Source organism: Triticum urartu, chromosome 3, assembly GCF_003073215.2.
Source record: "Triticum urartu cultivar G1812 chromosome 3, Tu2.1, whole genome shotgun sequence".
NCBI lineage: Eukaryota > Viridiplantae > Streptophyta > Magnoliopsida > Poales > Poaceae > Triticum > Triticum urartu.
Genome location: NC_053024.1, coordinates 690,955,083 through 690,968,996, shown reverse-complemented (window position 1 = coordinate 690,968,996; position 13,914 = coordinate 690,955,083).

The window sequence follows — 13,914 nt, the reverse complement described above, 5'->3', positions numbered from 1 at the left end:
TATGGGTAAGTTTCCTAGGTATAAACATGTGTTGTTATTTGACGAACGGGATCACATCATTAGAGAATGATGTGATGGACAAGACCCATCCGTTAGCTTAGCACTATGATCGTTTAGTTTATTGCTATTGCTTTCTTCATGACTTATACATGTTCCTATGACTACGAGATTATGCAACTCTCGAATACCAGAGGAACACTTAGTGTGCTATCAAACGTCACAACGTAACTGGGTGATTATAAAGATGCTCTACAGGTGTCTCCGATGGTGTTTGTTGAGTTGGCATATATCGAGATAAGGATTTGTCACTCCGATTGACGGAGAGGTATCTCTGGGCCCTCTCGGTATTGCACATCACTATAAGCCTTGCAAGCAATGTGAATAATGAGTTAGTTGGGGGATGATGCATTACGGAATGAGTAAAGAGACTTGCCGGTAACGAGATTGAACTAGTTATGATGATACCGACGATGAAATCTCGGGCAAGTAACATACCGATGACAAAGGAAACAACATATGTTGTTGTGCGGTTTGACCGATAAAGATCCGCGTAGAATATGTAGGAACCAATATGAGCATCCAGGTTCCGCTATTGGTTATTGACCGGAGATGAGTCTCGGTCATGTCTACAAAGTTCTTGAACCCGTAGGGTTCGCAAACTTAATGTTCGATGACGATATGTATTGTGAGTTATGTGATTTGATGTATCGAAGGTTGTTCAGAGTCTCGGATGTGATCACGGACATGACGAGGAGTCTCGAAATGGTCGAGACAATAAGATTGATATATTGGAAGGTTATGTTTCGACACCGGAAAGGTTTCAGATAGGTTCGGGCATTTTCTGGAGTACCGGGGGGTTAATGGGCCTTCATGGGCCTTACTAGAAGAGAGGAGGAGGCAGCCAGGTTGAGGCGCGCGCCCCTGATGTCTACTACACAACCTTCTTCTTGTAGACGTTCTTGGGCCTCTAAGTGCAGATGTTTGTAGGACAGTAGCAAATTTCCCTCAAGTGGATGACCTAAGGTTTATCAATCCGTGGGAGGCATAGGTTGAAGATGGTCTCTCTCAAGCAACCCTGCAACCAAATAACAAAGAGTCTCTTGTGTCCCCAACACACCCAATACAATGGTAAATTGTATAGGTGCACTAGATCGGCGAAGAGATGGTGATACAAGTGCAATATGGATTGTAGATATAGGTTTTTGTAATCTGAAAATATAATAACAGCAAGGTAACTAATGATAAAAGTGAGCGTAAACGGTATTGCAATGCGTTGAAACAAGGCCTAGGTAACTAATGATAAAAGTTCACAAGGATGGCTAAGAAAATTTAAATTTTCAGCACAAACATCTAGCCTTTCTTGAAACCATTTAGTTTCTAAATACTTATGCCTCTTGCAAAATCTATCTTCCCTATTGGTGTGTACTTGCAAACTCTATGCACTCCACAAAAATTGACATGCTTATAAGAGACATTTTCATCATGACTAGTGCAATCATTATTAGTATCATGGATATTCAAAGAGTTCGTACTGCCAACATTGCAATCATGCTCATCATACAAAGATTTAGTGCTGAACATTCTAATTCATTCTTCTTGTAGCGACCCGACCTCAAACGGTCAAGTCTCTATGCTTCAGTGTCATCCCTGGATCGGTAATGCTGACACACACAGTACCCGAAGGATTTATAACAGAGTGGCAATCACACACTTATTACATCGAATGTCTCAAGAGAGAACTTATTACAATAAATATGGCTCTAGGCCATCTAATACGATAACAGCGGAAGGCTTGGAAGATAAAGTGAGTGCATCAACTCCAATGGCATAGCTGAGTGCATGAAAAACGACCTATCGCACCTTACTCCTCGTCTGAAAAGTCTGCAACATGATACGTTGCAGCCCGAAAACGGGTCAGCACATGGAATATGCTGGCAATGTAACACAGGAGAGTAATGAACAGATAAAAGCTATCACTACATGCATATATGGCTGGTGGAGGCTGTATGGTTAATATGTTCTGCGAAAAGCCAATTTTTCCCTACAACAAAGGAATATATTTTATTTAACTATCATGGTGGTTCAACACTATTGAGAAGGTTCCTCCAACACAATCCCAGTTAAAACTAATTATCAAACCAACAAATTAATTTAGAGTGATGAGATCCATATGATAATACAAGAGCCAGATACTCATGATGTCCATAACCGGGGACACAGCTAACCATGATTAGTTTATACACTCTGCAGAGATTTGCGCACTTTTCCCCACAAGACTCGATCTCCTCCGTTGGATTTCTCGCACTACAGGGTGTTTGAGAAACGGATGACCGAGACACAATCTTTCGGAAGCATTTATTCTCTACTCCAGGTGGACCGGTACACCTACAATCCCCTACATCTGCTAGTCCACCCCTTCAAGAACTCACGCAACTTACTCAACTATGCCAGAGCCCATAATGTCTTATGGCTGCACACAGAAGTTTCTAGCATGAATAGTCTTATGATCCCTTTGAGCCTGGGTGGCGGACCGTAGGATGATCACACGGGGACTCCGGGATATCCTAGGGCAACACTGGATTCTCTAGGTGCCCATAAGCAAACCACCCAAATGTGTATTAAAGTTGCCACCTTAAGTTAAACCATTAATTAACAACTCACATCTGTTATGAATACACTCAAATCCAATCCACGTCTACGAGCATAGCATGAGAATATAAGCATAACGTAGAAGTAACTCCCAAGGGTTTGATAACAAAACGGATAATAGGTTATGCCTCATTATCTACTTCTCGGACCCACATGTTAAGAGATCCTACTCATGCAATATGTGAATGTTTAAACTAATGCATAAAACTGGGTGATAAAGGGGTATGATCGAAGTGTTACTTGCCTTGCTGACGATCTGCAAATCCTAAAGACTCGTAGTAGCACGCTTCGCACTCCGGGTATTCTATTGCAAACAAACAATAGCACAGATAAGCAATCAAGCAAGGATGCATGGGTAAATCTCAAATAAGAAGATCTAACCAGAAAATTCAACTGAGGAACTCCGGTTCGCAAAATGAAACAAATCAAACGGAGCAACGACACTCAAACTGCGAAAAAATAAGATCCGACTACTAATCTGGACTAAAGTCAAATTTTACAGGAGCAAAATCTTGTTCAAGTTGGTTAAACAGAAAGAGGGCTTCGAGACGAAGATCCAGTCGCTTGAATCGCCTGATTCCGATAAACGAGCGAAAAGATAAACTAAAACTAAGATCAGGGCAGAAATCGCGATAAAAAATAATCGCGAAAAACCCTGGAAAAAGAAAAAACTGATGAACAAGCTAACGAATGGACGTTCGCTGTCTGTGACTAACGGATGAATGGCGTTCGTTAAAATGAATGTACAGACGAACGTCCGTAAAATAAATAAACCCAGTAAACCAAAAAAACCGATCTAATAAAAAAACTAGATATAGGTTTACGAAAAACAATCGGTTTTTCTAAAAAAACCGACGGCTACCTCATAGAATGGGACGGCGGCCACGGCGTACTCCGGCGGCGGCAGCGCTGGCAGGGCTCGGCTAGGGTTCGGCAGATCGGGGCGGGGCTGGCGGCTCGGGGCTCGGCCTTTTAAGAGGCCGGCCGGGTCGGTGTCCCAGGCGGACACGGCCCGGTAAGGCGGTTCGTTTTTTTTTTTAAATCCGACGCGCAGAAAAACGAAGAAAAGAAATACCAAACGGACTCCAAAAATCCTGAAATAAATTTTCCCCGTCCTCTAAAAATACGTCGGACAAGGTGAACATTTATTTAGGCCTCTAATGCAATTTTGGAAAATGCATATTTTCCTAATTCAAATAAAATTGCGGTAAAACCAAAATAAAAATACAAACTGATTTTAATATTTTTCCTCCAACATTTCTTTTATTTTGGAGAAGTCATATTATCTCCTCTCATATAATTTTAATATGAAATATTTTTGTGGAGAAAAATAATTAAAACCAAAGTGATCCTTGTTTCAATATTTGATAAAACTCAAATATGAGAACGAGGGAACATCCCAACTCTCTCCGAGGGTCCTTGAGTTGCTCAGGATTTTGAGGATCACAAAACGAAATGCACTAAAATATGATATGTATAAATGACCTATCTATAACATTCCAAATTGAAATTTTTTGGATGTTACACTTCTTCTAAAACTTTGGCACAATTATCGAAATCCTTATTTTCATGAAAGACATTAAAAACATGAATCATATGAGGTACCCTCAATTCCATTTTTGTTGTTGTTTCCTTTTATAGACTAAACTAGTGATAAAACAAGAAACAAAAAGATTCAATTACAAGATTTAAAGATATACCTTCAAGCGCTAACCTCCCCGGCAACGGCACCAGAAAAGAGCTTGATGTGTACTACACAACCTTCTTCTTGTAGATGTTGTTGGGTCTCCAAGTGCATAGGTTTGTCGTACAGTAGCAAATTTCCCTCAAGTGGATGACCTAAGGTTTATCAATCCGTGGGAGGCGTGGGATGAAGATGGTCTCTCTCAAGCAACCCTGCAACCAAATAACAAAGAATCTCTTGTGTCCCCAATACACCCAATACAATGGTAAATTGTATAGTTGCACTAGTTTGGCGAATAGAGGGTGATACAAGTGCAATATGAATGGTAGATATAGGTTTTTGTAATCTGAAAATATAAAAACAGCAAGGTAACTAATGATAAAAGTGAGTGTAAACGGTATTGCAATGCGTTGAAACAAGGCCTAGGGTTCATAATTTCACTAGTGCAAGTTCTCTCAACAATAATAACATAATTGGATCATCTAACAATCCCTCAACATGCAACAAAGAGTCACCCCAAAGTCACTAATAGTGGAGAACAAAGGAAGAGATTACTGTAGGGTACGAAACCACCTCAAAGTTATTCTTTCTGATCGATCTATTCAAGAGTCCGTAGTAAAATAACACGAAGGTATTCTTTCCATTCAATCTATCCTATAGTTCGTACTAGAATAACACCTTAAGACACAAATCAACCAAAACCCTAATGTCACCTAGATACTCCACTGTCACCTCAAGTATCCGTGGGTATGATTATACGACATGCATCACACAATCTCAGTTTCATCTATTCAACCAACACAAAGAATTTCAAAGAGTGCCTCAAAGTTTCTACCAGAGGGTCAAGACGAAAACGTGTGCCAACCCCTATGCATAAGTTCACGAGGTCACGGAACTCGCAAGTTGATCACCAAAACATACATCAAGTGGATCATGTGATATCCCATTGTCACCACAGATAAGCACATGCAAGACATACATCAAGTATTCTCAAATCCTTAAAGACTCAATCCGATGAGATAACTTCAAAGGGAAAACTCAATTCATCACAAGGAGATAGAGGGAAAGAAACATCATGAGATCCAACTATAATAGCAAAGCTCGCGATACATCAAGATCGTGCCCAATCAAGAACACGAGAGAGATAGAGAGAGATCAAACACATAGCTACTGGTACATACCCTTAGCCCCGAGGGTGAATTACTCCCTCCTCATCATGGAGAGCATCGGGATGATGAAGATGGCCACCGGAGAGGGATTCCCCCCCTCCGGCAGGGTGCCGGAACGGGTCTAGATTGGTTTTCGGTGGTGCTGCTGCTTAACAGCCTAGCTATCCATATCCACATGAGCTGCAGTACGTATTAACTGAATCTGATGTGAGCCTGCTAGCTTCTCTATTGATTTATAATAAGTTCTGACCAAGAAGCTTTGATTGTTACATCCTTGCTAAATATACTTTTGGTCTGGAGGGGCTGCCGTGAGTGTTGATCATTTTGTAGCATTCTGAAATGTTTGCCAATTGCCCTGACTCATGTTTATGTTTTCTTGAACTGAAGAATGACCATGCTATTTTTCTTTATACACCCTCCGTCCCAAAATTCCTGTCTAACATTTGTCCAGATAAGGATGTATCGAACACTAAAACATGACTACATACATGCATATTTGGACAAATCTAACACAAGAATTTTGGGACGGAGGGAGTATTATATAGTGGTTTTATAGTACTCAATCGTTAGCAATATAGCTGCCTCTTGTCTCTGTTTATTGAATTGAAGAAGTGCATTTCCTTTTATCGAGGTTTTCTTTTACAGAGATTACCCGGTAGTCTTGTTCACACTAAAATTTTGCAAATATACATGACTTTCCTGTTTCTATGTTTTGTTTTAGCTGTGGATGAATGAGGCAGATTATCCTCCTTGTCGAGTAGCAATTTGCACCTGAGTTTTTATGAGAGTTCGGAACACTAGTTAAATTGAAAGATTGCATTATAATTCTTGTTAAGTATTGGAACATATACTATAGTTCTTCCTTTGCTGCATCATTTGGAATTATATTTATCATTTCACTTTAGCGGCTAACTACTTTAAGGAATCAATGCTTCATGTGATGTTCGATCTTACATATGCTTGAGAAATGGAACTTGTACTGATGAACAGAAGATTTATCACGGTCAGGCTTAAGTAAAGATTGGGTTCCCCTTTAGACTGCCAGCCATATTCTCTTTCTAGCTATGACATGCACAATACATATGAATTGGGTTCACTAAATAATTGCATTAGTCTACTTTCAAGTAATGTTCTGTTGCAGCTCATTCTTGGTCATAATTCAATTGCATCTGGTTAGATATTGAAACATAGTGTTATAGTTTGGCCCTTGTGTTGCATTGGTTGGAATTATATTTATCATTTCAGTTTAGCCGCTAACCATTTTGAGGAATCAATGCTTCATATTATGTTCGATCTTAACATAATCTCAAGAAATGTTGTACTGATGAGCAGAAGAAAGGTTTATCATGGTTAGGCTCAGGTCGCAGATTGTTCCCTTTTCGACTATGTAGCCGGCAGACATGCCCTTTTTTTCCGTGACCGGCAATGCGTATGAATTGGGTCAAGTATGAGCCGCCTAGTTTGTTTTTGATGTATATACAAGTTATGATCAAGAATCTCTGGCTGTTTCATGGTTGCATGAAATTTATACTTGTATGAATTTCTTTTTGGTTTGAAGCCGCTAGCATGTTGATGCTTAAATTGTGAAGTCATTACGGTCAGCGTTTGAGATAGTTGCTAATCCATTTGCCTCATGCCTCTATTTCTCTGAACTCAAGGATTGACTTGGTTTTTGTTCATCGAGGTTTTCATTCTTGAAGATCATCCAGTAGTTTTCTTAATACTAAATATTTAGCCAATTTGCATCTGCTTCCTGTATCTAAGTATTGTTGTAGCTGAGGACTAAATGTGGGAGACTATCCTCTCAGTTTGTTCGGTTGCTAGCTTCACCTGATCATTAGATGAACTTGGAGTTCTGTTGGTTATATTGAACTGCTGGTTATATTGAATGGAATGGTTGCATTATACTCCCTCCGTCCGGAAATACTTGTCATCAAAATGAATAAAAAGGGATGTATCTAGATGTATATTAGTTTTAGATACATCCCTTTTTATCCATTTTGATGACAAGTATTTTCGGATGGAGGGAGTAGTAAACTTATCAGTGGAATGTTCTGTTGCAATTCATTCTTCTGTGTGTCCATTGCATCTGGTTAGGTATTGAATTGCCCTGTTATAGTTCCATCTTTGCCATTTTGTTGTTTGGGAGTATCTCTATCATGGTCAGGCTCAGGTCTCAGATTCTGTTACTCTTTTTCTGGCTGTAACTGGTGCAAGGCCGTGTTGCAGAGTTTCAGGCAACTCTCAATTGCCTGTTGCACACTTGCCCCTGTCTAGCATCTGCGTGTGTGTGATAAATATACCCATTGGAGACAAATTTTTTTTTTGAAGTGTGTCGTTACAGTTTACAGTCGATTCAGTATACAAGTCAAGGCCTAGAATAATTTACCCCAGTGTGTCTGCTATCTGAAACCAGCGAGCAGCTGAAGCTCTTCTAGAGCAATTGCATGAGCTTCCTTAACGGAATTTTTTGATTTCCTGCCCAAGGTTGCACTTCTTCTAGAGCAATTACGTGAGCATCCTTTACTGAATTCTTTGATATTCCGCACAATTTTGCAGTTCTTCTAGGGTAATTACGTGAGCATCTTTAACTGAATTCTTTGATTTTCTGCGCAAGGTTGCAGTTTTTATTGTACCAGAGCTCACCTATTGACTGGCTGACTGAGTACATCGCGATCCGCCAGCGAGTGTTCCTTGATTCGTATCCTGACTTTAGTAGCTCAAGTTGGAGGGAGGTTAACTAGAACTGAAATTCAGTTCAGAAAACCCAGTAGAAACTGACGGAAAAACGGGAAGTGTATTTGAAAAACAATGAAAGGAAACCAGGAGGAATACCAGGGAGAAAAAGGTTTGAAAAAAATAAATCAAAATTGAGCGGAGAGAATAGAAGGAACATACCAGGTTAAAAAAAGATGAAAAATCTTGAGAACAAGTTGCCAAAAGAAAATACTGTTAGCCATGCTCAGGGTATATTCAGAATAACATTATCTGCTTCTTGCAGACTTGCATCAGTTGCCCCGTATGTAGACATGAAAAAACATTTTGTAAATATGTTCACCTATCCATTAAATCTGTTACCTACTTAGGGAAAAAATATGTGTTTATCCAACTCATGCAAAATGTTCTTGTTACGAGAAAAAGAATGATAATGCCTGTTGTGTCAGAATCAATTTATTCTGTTCAAAATATATGTACACACATCTGATAATTTTTTTTATTTCTCAAAAAATATCATAAAACTGCATCAAAATATTACCCAAGCATCGGTGGAACTCAAGAAAGCTAATTAAAATAAAATAAAAGGTAAAATATAAATATAAACAAATTAAAAGTATTATAAACTCCATGAGAAAATATACAAAAGAGGAATATAAAACTAAAAAGTTAAAAAAACATGAAACCAAAATGCAAAAATACTGGAAGATCAAACAAGGACATTTTGTTGGGCTTTGTTAAGGTAAGCTAGTGAGTTTTTTCTTTGACCCTTAAGCTAGCTGATTTCAATTTGTGACATCAAACTTGCTGATTTCTTTTTTTTTGCGAGAAAACATCTGATCTATTCATCTTTAGTCATGATAGTACAACGGACACTAGAAGTAATAAAAATTACATCCAGATTCATAGACAACCTAGCGATGACTAGAAGCACTGAAGCGAGCCAAAGATGTACCGCCGTCATTGCCCTTGCCTCACCGAAACCGGGCAAATCTTGTTGTAGTAGATAGTCGGAAAGTCGTCGTGCTAAGGCCCCATAGGACCAACAACACTTCAAAACAGCAACCGCCGCCGATGAAGCGGAGCATAGATCGGAAGGATCCAACATGAAGACACACGAGCGTAGACAAACGACGAATAGATCCGAGCAAATCCACCAAAGGCACATCCACCGGAGAGACATACCACACGCCCATGGAAGATGCTAGATGCACCACCGGAACGGGGGTAGGCATGGAGAACCTTATTCCATCTTCACGGAGTCGCTGCCGTCTCGCCTTCTTGAGCAGGACACAAACCCTAACAAAACTCGAAAACACATCTAAGAACGGAGCCCTCCCACCGACAAGGGCCGGGATCCACCGCGCCTCCATGGCTCTAAGGCCACCAGTGACGAGGCGGAGGAGCAGCTGCTTGAGCCCCTAGGTGCGCGTGTTGTATAACTTGCTGATTTTGTTAATTGTGATGATCCATCATGGTAATCAAAATGTTATTGTTTTAAGAACAAACATGATAAAATCTTTTGTGCTCAAGTTAATGTACTTTGTTTCAAATATATACACAAACATGAGATAATTCTTTTTATTTCTCAAACAAATTATAAAACAGCATAAAAATATTGTGCACCGGTGGAACACATGAAAGCTAATTGCAAAAAGGTAAAAGGCAACTCAAAAAACAAAATAAAAATAAAAGTAAAAGGGGAGTATAAATATAAAATAAATACAAATATTAGAAACTCCATAAGAAAAACAAAATAGATAGAACGCAAATATACAAATGAAAATAAAAAAATACATGAAACTAAAATGCAAGAATACTAGAAGATCAAACAACGGTATTTTATTGGCATTTTGTAAGGTAAGCTGGCTGATTTTTCTCTGAAATTTAAGCTAGCTGATTTTTTTGTGACATCAAACTAGTTAATTATGTTGCCTATGCCTCCTCCCCAAGAAAAGGCTATCTCCCTCCTGCGCCGCCGCCGGTCCGTCTCGTCTCCGGTGGCCTTAGGGCCATGGCGGCACGGTGGATCCCGATCCTTGCCGGCGGAGGGCTCCGTCTTTAGATGTTCCTTCGAGTTTTGGTAGGGTTTGTGCCCTACCGAGGGAAACGAGACGGTGGCAGCTCGCTGAAGATGGGATAAGGTTCTTCCCATCTAGTCCCCGTTCCGGTGGTGCGTCTAGCATCGTCGGTGGGCGTGTGGAGGTGTGTCTCTGGCGGATCTGTCCTTGGTGGATTTGCTCGAATCTTATCGTAGTTTGTCTCCGTTCATGTGTCTTCAAGTTGGATCCTTCTGATCTACGCTACTCTACAATGGCAGCGGTTGCTGTTCTAGTGCACTGGTCCTATGAGGCCTTAGCACGACGACTTCCCGACTGCAAGTTTTGCCTGGCTCCTGCGAGGGAGGGGTGTTGACGGCGGTGCATCTTTGGCTCGCTTCAATGCTTCTAGTCGTCGCTAGGTGGTCTATGGATCTGGATATAATTCTTATTATTTATAGTGTTCGTTCTACTGCCATGATTGAAGATGAATAGATTGTGAGTTTTTCGGCCAAAAAACTAGTTAATTATGATGATCCATCTAGTTAACTAACCTCACCACCAGTTTTTCTGGAACCGTTCTCACCTCTCAAACCCAGGAGAGGAGATTTTCTGGATGCACCGCACCGCCATCTCTTGTCCGGTGGTAGGTCGCCACTGTTAAACATTGTAATTGTAGTTTGTTAGCCAGGGCGTGGTGTGTGTGCGTTGTAATCTGTTAGGATAGGTTAGGTTGTTGAGATATCATCCTATAGTTAGCTTGGAGATCAATCCACACCTAACCTAAACCCTAACCCCTGTAAGCCGCCGGCCTTTGGCCCTTTATTAACACGCAACGCGCCCCTGTATCGTGCAAGCGCTTCCAGCTATTCTCACATGGTATACAGAGCCTAGTTCTTCCATCTCATCTAGGTTATGTCTTCTTCCTCCTCCTCCGCCATGGCCATGCCTTCGCTCGCTTCGCTCGGCCACAACATCACGGAGAAGCTGACGCGCGACAACTTCCTGGTGTGGAAGGTCCAAGTCCTCCCGCACGTCAGGGCCGCGGCGATGATGGGTTACCTTGATGGCTCGATCAAGGAACCCGCTGCCGTCATCGTCACCGAGAAGGAAACCAACGGGAAGAAGGAGACCGTTGAGATACCCAATCCAAAGCATGCGATCTGGGTTACTCAAGACCAACAGTTGCTTACTTTTCTGCTTGCATCTTGTCTCGCGAAGTGCTAATGCAGCTGTCTAATCACACCACGGCCGCGGGCGTCTGGCAAGCCCTGGTGGAAAGCTTATCCGCACAGTCCAGGGCGCCCTAGATCCAGCTCCGTTCGGCCATCGGCAACGCCCGCAAGGGTGACCTCTCTGCTTCCGCCTACTTCACGAAGATGAATGGACAAGCGGACGAACTCGCTGCTGCAGGAAAGCCCCTGGACGAGGACGACGTCGTCTCGCACATCCTTGAGGGACTCATGCACGAGACCGACTACAACGGGTTCGTCACCTCCATCTCCACGCGCGCTGCCACCGATCGACCGATCGGTCTCAGCGAACTTTTTTCGCTCCTTCTGTCTGCGGAGGCCCGGATCGCTGCCCAACACGCTGCCTACACCGCTCATCACTCCGCCAACCTAGCTGCAAAGGGTGGTCGGGGCAGTTATGGCGGCGGACGTGGTGGTCAGGGCGGCGGACGCGGTGGTTACGGCGGCGGCAACTACTCCGACAACTCAGGGCACGGTGGCGGAGGTGGTGCTACGCGTCAACAGGGAGGTGATCGCGGTGACCGCGGTGACCGTGAACGCTGCCAAATCTGCAAGGAAGAGGGCCACAGTGCGTGGCGCTGCAAGAAACGGTTCGACAAAGGCTTCAACAACAATGTCCGCAACCCCGCTGACAGCGGCGGTGGTGGTGGACGCGGCAACAGTGGGCGTGGTGGCGGCGGCGGGGGCGGCAACTCTCTTGCTGCCAATTCTGCTCACTCCTATGGCGTGGATACTAACTGGTATCTGGATACTGGTGCCATGGACCATCTCACAGGCGAACTGGAGAAGCTAGCTGTCCGCGATCGCTACACTGGCACCGACCAAATCCACACGGCTAGTGGTCAAGGTATGGATATAGAGCATATTGGTCATTCAGTACTGTCTACTCCTTCAGGTTCCTTGCACTTGAACAATATTCTCCATGCCCCTAGTGCCGATCAAAGACTCCTTTCTGCCTATAATCTTATACGTGATAATGATGTCTTTATTGAACTTCACCCGGAATTCTTTCTTGTTAAGGATCAGGCTACCCGGAGAACAATTCTGCAAAACAAGAGTAGATGGGGTTTATTCCCCGTGACCGAACGGCAAAGTGCCCCTCAACGTCAAGTCCTTGCTGCTGTCAAGCCATCCACCTCACGGTGGCACAAGCGCCTAGGGCATCCTGCCTTTCCAGTAGTCCAAAAGATTCTCCGTGACTTCAACCTTCCTGTCTCCAATAAACAAGATCATCTCCTGGTGTGATGCATGTCAGATGGCCAAGAGCCATCAGCTACCGTATTCTCGTTCAACTAGTGAGTCTACCACTAGTAGAAAAAGGGTCAAACGTGAAGCACATTAGTGCCGGTTTGAACTAGAGCCGGCACTAATGTGCACATTAGTGCCGGTTCGTGGCGGCGATCAATAGTACCGGTTCGTGGCTAACCTTTAGAACCGGTTCATGCCACGAACCGGTACTACAGAGGCTGTGTGAGCCTGCGGTCAGGCTATGGCCCCACCATCACCATTTAGTGCCGGTTCGTACCACGAACCGGTACTAATGAGGTTACGGCAAGCTGTTTTTAGTCCCACCTCGCCAAGAGAGAGGCAGTATGAGCGGTTTATAAGCCGTGAGTGCACAGACAATGACGAAGAGTTGCAATGCTCACCTACATGTTGATTAGCTTCAAGCCTTGCGGAATAGCATAGATTGCACTGAGCTATGTGCAGTGCAGTTAACACTATTCCAAAAGGCTTGAAGCAAATTAACCAGCATTGCACCTTTTTTTTATTTTAATAACTTATTTAAACTCCGGACTTCTTTTGTATTCAGTATGCAGCATTTAAAGCGACATCATCAATTTCCAACATGTTCTGACATCATTTGTTGTTTTTCGGTCATTTACCTAATTGTTTAGAGAGCTAAATGACCGTGAAATTGAAAATCACTACAAAATGAATCTTGAAAATGTTGAAACTTGGCATGGTATCATCATATCACCCGCATAGCATGCGCGAAAGAGTAGAGAGGGTCACGGCAAAAACTGGACGCACTTCGTGTACAAACTGGACATACTCTTTCCGAGTATCAGGGTTTCGGACGAGAACTCATCTGTTACATGGCCACTTCAATGTTTTTTAAACTTATTTGAACTCCGGACTTCTTTTGTGTTTAGTATGCAGCATTTAAAGCGACGTCATCAATTTCCAACATGTTCTGACATCATTTGTTGTTTTCGGTCATTTACCTAATTGTTTAGAGAGCTAAATGACCGTGAAATTTAAAATCACTACAAAATGAATCCTGAAAATGTTGAAACTTGGCATGGTATCATCATATCACCCGCATAGCATGCGCGAAAGAGTAGAGAGGGTCACGGCAAAAACTGGACGCACTTCATGTACAAATTGGACAAACTCTTTCC